The following is a 6,389-nucleotide window of genomic DNA, read 5'->3' as shown; positions in this document are numbered from 1 at the left end:
CCCATGGGATGATACCGGGTTGCGGAAAAGATTCCTAATTCTGGACGAAAGATTCTCTATCAAAAACAGGAAGAGCTAGATTCGGACATGGCCAAATGCTGCAAACTGCCAATGGATCGAGGTAAGACTGCTGAGTCTATATATACCCTCTTATCATTGGTTGCTGATTGCTGATTGCCGTCCACTCGTGTTAATTATCTGAACGTGCTCCTCCCGAACTTAGTTATTAACAAAACTTCATTTATTGTGATGGTTACTTTTATTTGTTCTTTTACTCATTTATTCATTTTTATTATTGTTGTCAGTATATAAAATTTAATTATTTAATTAATGTATCCATTAATTCATCGATTGACTGATAATTGAGATGTTTCACTGCATTTATGAATATAAATGTATTCATGCATAACTGTCATAAGACAAAACAAATTACATTTTGCTTGTTATATTAAATTATATTTTTAGTATATAAAAAAGTTATATAATTAAGTATTGGTCAGCATTTAATATTCTTATTTTGTTTAAGTTTTGGGGTGGGCTAAAAATGCAATTCATTCTGAGGTAATATTAATTTTTAAGGAGTGATACTTACATTTTTCGAGTATAAAATCAACAGTTTTCTCCAAAAGAGATCTTCGAGCAGCTGCCCGTCTCCTTTGTGCAGACATTACAAACGCAGAGGAAAACTGTTCTAGGTTGTGCTGTCGAGTCACTGATGTTATGAAGTGTTAGTACACCTGTCGCCCATATAATTTAAACTTATAAACGTATTACATACAAGATCATGGAAAGATACCATAATAGTCATAATGACAAAACAGAAAACATAAAGATCATTGGTTTGTTTACATCATAATACAGGAAAAAGGAACAATAACAAGGCTAAATATCTTTAAATAGTTCTTCATGATACATGAAAAATGTTGTTGTTTTGTTGTTGTTGTTGTTATAGGTCTGAGGGATGAAACGAGGTAAATTCATCAAGAAAAGGAGGAAAACTTAAAGGAGAAACGTTTTGGGTATAAAATAAAGAAATTAACAACATATATTCAAGAGGTGACGATTTGGGGGTTTCTTAACAAAAATATCGTTATAAGAATAACACTGTGGGTTACATTAGGGTTTAAAATAGCTATAACAACTTAAATCAACCTTAAATGTATTCACAAAATGAATGGCCAGCTGTTTCTTCAACAATACCACAACAAAATGAGCAAGTTTCATCAATGTCAAGATATTTATAGATAGAAGAATTAAATGTGTCGCTGTTCATTTCTTTGCGCTTGTGATATGATGATAACGCGTCATAGTAGGTCACATGATAACGTCAACATGGCAGATGTCCGGTTCTCATTCATACTCAACGAGATTTGGCCATAAAGTACCTACTCTTTTAGCACTCGTTGAGTAAGTACTTATTGAAATTAAGTACCTACTCATTGAGTATGCGGTTTTGGACGCAGCCAAAGACATGAGTGCAACAATGGAGGCTCTTAGACCCTTCCAGAGCTGAGATATCGAAATTAAAAATTTCGACCAGAAAAAAAAAAACGACAGTGGTACCCCTTACGATTTTTTTTGGGCGAAAAATTTAGTATCCCCAATCTTCTCAAAACTCTGGATTCTGATAGAGAGCCATGAGACATAAACCTGAGTGCAACAATGGAGGCTCTAGACCCTTCCAGAGCTGAGATATCGAAATTCAAAATTTCGACCAGAAAAAAAAAACGACAGTGGTACCCCTTACGATTTTTTTGGGCGAAAAATTTAGTATCCCCAATCTTCTCAAAACTCTGGATTCTGATAGAGGGCCATGAGACTTAGACCTGAGTGCAACAATGGAGGCTCTTAGACCCTTCCAGAGCTGAGATATCGAAATTAAAAATTTCGACCAGAAAAAAAAAACGACAGTGGTACCCCTTACGATTTTTTTTGGGCGAAAAATTTAGTATCCCCAATCTTCTCAAAACTCTGGATTCTGATAGAGGGCCATGAGACTTAGACCTGAGTGCAACAATGGAGGCTCTAGACCCTTCCAGAGCTGAGATATCGAAATTCAAAATTTCGACCAGAAAAAAAAACGACAGTGGTACCCCTTACGATTTTTTTGGGCGAAAAATTTAGTATCCCCAATCTTCTCAAAACTCTGGATTCTGATAGAGGGCCATGAGACATAGACCTGAGTGCAACAATGGAGGCTCTAGACCCTTCCAGTGCTGAGATATCGAAACTCAAAATTTCGACCTGAAAAAGAACGACATTGTTACCCCTTACGTTTTTTTTTTTTGGGCGAAAAATTAAGTATCCCCAATCTTCTCAAAACGCTGGATTCTGATAGAGGGCCATGAGACTTAGACCTGAGTGCAACAATGGAGGCTCTAGACTCTTCCAGAGCTGAGATATCGAAATTCAACATTTCGACCAGAAAAAAAACGACAGTGTTACCCCTTACGTTTTTTTCTTTGGGCGAAAAATTAAGTATCCCCAATCTTCTCAAAACTCTGGATTCTGATAGAGGGCCATGAGACATAGACCTGAGTGCAACAATGGAGGCTCTAGCCCCTTCCAGTGCTGAGATTTCGAAACTCAAAATTTCGACCCGAAAAAGAACGACAGTGTTACCCCTTACGTTTTTTTTTTTTGGGGTGAAAAATTTTGTATCCCCAATCTTCTCAAAACTCTGGATTCTGATAGAGGGCCATGAGACATAGACTTGAGTGCAACAATGGAGGCTCTAGACCCTTCCAGTTTTGAGATATCGAAACTAAAAATTTTGGCCCGAAAAAGAACGACAGTGTTACCCCTTACGTTTTTTTTTTTTGGGCGAAAAATTAAGTATCCCCAATCTTCTCAAAACTCTGGATTCTGATAGAGGGCCATGAGACTTAGACCTGAGTGCAACAATGGAGGCTCTAGACCCTTCCAGAGCTGAGATATCGAAATTCAAAATTTCGACCAGAAAAAAAAAACACAGTGGTACCCCTTACGGTTTTTTTTTTTGGGTGAAAAATTTCGTATCCCCAATCTTCTCAAAACTCTGGATTCTGATAGAGGGCCATGAGACATAGACCTGAGTGCAACAATGGAGGCTCTAGACCCTTCCAGAGCTGAGATATCGAAACTAAAAAATTTCGACCCGAAAAAGAACGACAGTGTTACCCCTTACGTTTTTTTTTTTGGGGCGAAAAATTAAGTATCCCCAATCTTCTCAAAACTCTGGATTCTGATAGAGGGCCATGAGACTTAGACCTGAGTGCAACAATGGAGGCTCTAGACCCTTCCAGAGCTGAGATATCGAAATTCAAAATTTCGACCAGAAAAAAAAAAAAACGACAGTGTTACCCCTTACGTTTTTTTTTTTTGGGCAAAAATTTAAGTATCCCAGATCTTCTCAAAACTCTGGATTCTGATAGAGGGCCATGAGACGTAGACCTGAGTGCAACATTGGAGGCTCTAGACCCTTCCAGAGCTGAGATATCGGAATTCAAAATTTCGACCCGAAAAAAAAAAAACAGTGTTACCCCTTACGTTTTTTTTTGGGGCGAAAATTTAAGTATCCCAGATCTTCTCAAAACTCTCGATTCTGATAGAGGGCCATGAGACTTAGACCTGAGTGCAACAATGGAGGCTCTAGACCCTTCCAGAGCTGAGATATCGGAATTCAAAATTTCGACCAGAAAAAAAAAACGACAGTGTTACCCCTTACGGTTTTTTTTTTGGGCGGAAAATTAAGTATCGCCAATCTTCTCAAAACTCTGGATTCTGAAAGAGGGCCATGAGACATAGACCTGAGTGCAACAATGGAGGCTCTAGACCCTTCCAGAGCTGAGATATCGAAATTCAAAATTTCGACAAGAAAAAAAAAACGACAGTGTTACCCCTTACGTTTTTTTTTTTGGGCGAAAATTTAAGTATCCCCAATCTTCTAAAAACTCTGGATTCTGATAGAGGGCCATGAGACGTAGACCTGAGTGCAAGAATGGAGGCTCTAGACCCTTCCAGAGCTGAGATATCGAAAATCAAAAATTCGACCCGAAAAAAAAAACGACAGTGTTACCCCTTACGTTTTTTTTTTTGGGCGAAAAATTAAGTATCCCCAATCTTCTCAAAACTCTGGATTCTGATAGAGGGCCATGAGACTTAGACCTGAGTGCAACAATGGAGGCTCTAGACCCTTCCAGAGCTGAGATGTCGAAAATCAAAATTTCGACCCGAAAAAAAAACGACAGTGTTATCCCTTACGTTTTTTTTTTTTGGGACGAAAAATTAAGTATCCCCAATCTTCTCAAAACTCTGGATTCTGATAGAGGGCCATGAGACTTAGACCTGAGTGCAACAATGGAGGCTCTAGACCCTTCCAGAGCTGAGATATCGAAATTCAAAATTTCGACCAGAAAAAAAAACGACAGTGTTACCCCTTACGGTTTTTTTTTTGGGGCGAAAAATTAAGTATCCCCAATCTTCTCAAAACTCTGGATTCTGATAGAGGGCCATGAGACATAGGCTGCGTCCGAAACCGCATACTTCCCTACTATACAGTAGGGAAAAAGCAGTAGGCGAGTGAATAAGTATGTCCGAATCCTTAGTATCCATAAAGAGTAGGCGAGAATTACCAGAGTGACGTACTAATTATTGCGAGATTCGGGCATACATATACTTATAGTACGTCCGAATATTCCTACTTTTGTACTATATAGTAGGGGAAAACAGTATTTGAAAGGAGTAGTATGTCCGAAACCTCAGTACTCATAAAAGAGTAGGCGAGAAGTTCCCGGATGATCTTCTGCTTTCGCCAAGATTTTTGAGTGTTCATCCGATGGATACTCTTCTATCCCAGGAGGCCACGGGAGAGCATTCGTCATTATCAACATCGCGGAGATCAGCGAAGCAGGGGGTTTTCAAATGTGAGTAAACACGGTTCCTTGTGTTTAAATCGTATGCGTTAAACTACTATAGAGTAAACGTTTTAACTGTTGAAGGTCTAAAGGACTTAGACAGTATAGTATAGTTGTGATTTTGCTGTAAACACATGTTTTATTAGTTAGTTAAACAGGGGAGCTCCAGTAAGTAGGCTACACGTAAGTTTCTAAAATGGATTTACATAACCATATAACGTTACATCTTAAACACGCTTATTTAAAATGTCTATTTATATCTGAAAAAAAAATATTGTTTAAGTATTGCAGATGAGCACATCGCAACATGAAAATTACATCTGAGTGATGTAACGTTATGTGTGCTATTATGATTTATGAAGGATAATTCACCGTTGTCAACACTACTTACATTAGACAAATGTGCTGTAAATACGGTAAATAAACAAATCTATAAAGTAACTAAATATGTTATATTTAATTTGTCACTTATTAGTGTTGATATATTAAGGAACATTTAAGTTGGATTAAAAGTGAGTTAACACATCAACCTCAGCATGTAAATTCAGTGTTGAGCTCGTATTGTGAATCTTGTCTGTATGTTACAAGGACAGAAGAACACGTGTGTGTTTATCCGGTGGAGAGAGGCTCATGATGCTGAATGCTGTCATCAAAGGCTTTGGGTGAGTATACTACAGAAATGGATATCAAAATCTATTAAATCTTAAATTGTAGTTTATTTGAATTATTGTAAATTCAAGTAGAGAAATTACAACACTTTTCTGATTCTTGATTTCTGTGCATTTGCTGCATAGCTTTTGTGGTGGAGCAGGACCTGCAAGGAAAGATGATGGCAGCATTTGTTTTAGGGATTTTACTCAAATATAAAGTAAGGTTATTTTTAATAGATAAATCAAATGACATTGTGTTAAAATGACTGCTTTTGTATAATGTTTGTGCATTTTTGTAGGATCTGAAATGTCTGCAGACTGGTGTGAGCACTGAGGATGAGGAGCCCAGAGGTGCATCCTGGAAGTGGTGCCATGGATGAGTCCCTCCATCTCTCCACCTGCCTTTACGAGACCCTCGATCTCTCCACCTGCCCTTATTGCCTCAGATTGTGAAGCGCAGCACAACAACAAGCTCTGGGAAGAAGGCACAGTCCCCTCTGGTGAATTCATCAGAATAAAGCTGCAGAATGGGAACCGCTGTGTTGAGTCGGCATGATGTGGTGTTCAGCGGCTGTAAATACATGCTTGTAGTTTGAATAAAGCTTTGTTTCATGTGTTGTTGACTTGTATAATGCATTTGTTTATTGTGATGGTTACTTTTATTTGTTCTTTTACTCATTTATTCATTTTTATTATTGTTGTCAGTATATAAAATTTAATTATTTAATTAATGTATCCATTAATTCATCGATTGACTGATAATTGAGATGTTTCACTGCATTTATGAATATAAATGTATGCATAACTGTCATAAGACAAAACAAATTACATTTTGCTTGTTATA

General features: G+C 37.6%; 1 long non-coding RNA gene across 1 annotated transcript; it reads left to right on the top strand.

Moving 5' to 3' along the window:
- Nucleotides 1–5,469: 5,469 nt before the first annotated feature.
- On the top strand, nucleotides 5,470–6,163 carry LOC148978808 (uncharacterized). The gene is made up of 3 exons (XR_016168613.1): nucleotides 5,470–5,557; nucleotides 5,690–5,763; nucleotides 5,845–6,163. It is a non-coding gene; the product is annotated as an uncharacterized LOC148978808 (long non-coding RNA).
- Nucleotides 6,164–6,389: the final 226 nt, after the last annotated feature.

The sequence above is a fragment of the Pimephales promelas genome, chromosome 5, assembly GCF_988280905.1.
Source record: "Pimephales promelas chromosome 5, fPimPro1.hap1.1, whole genome shotgun sequence".
Lineage (NCBI taxonomy): Eukaryota > Metazoa > Chordata > Actinopteri > Cypriniformes > Leuciscidae > Pimephales > Pimephales promelas.
Note: the sequence above shows the minus strand (reverse complement) of the source record. Positions and strands in the feature narration are given on the sequence as shown.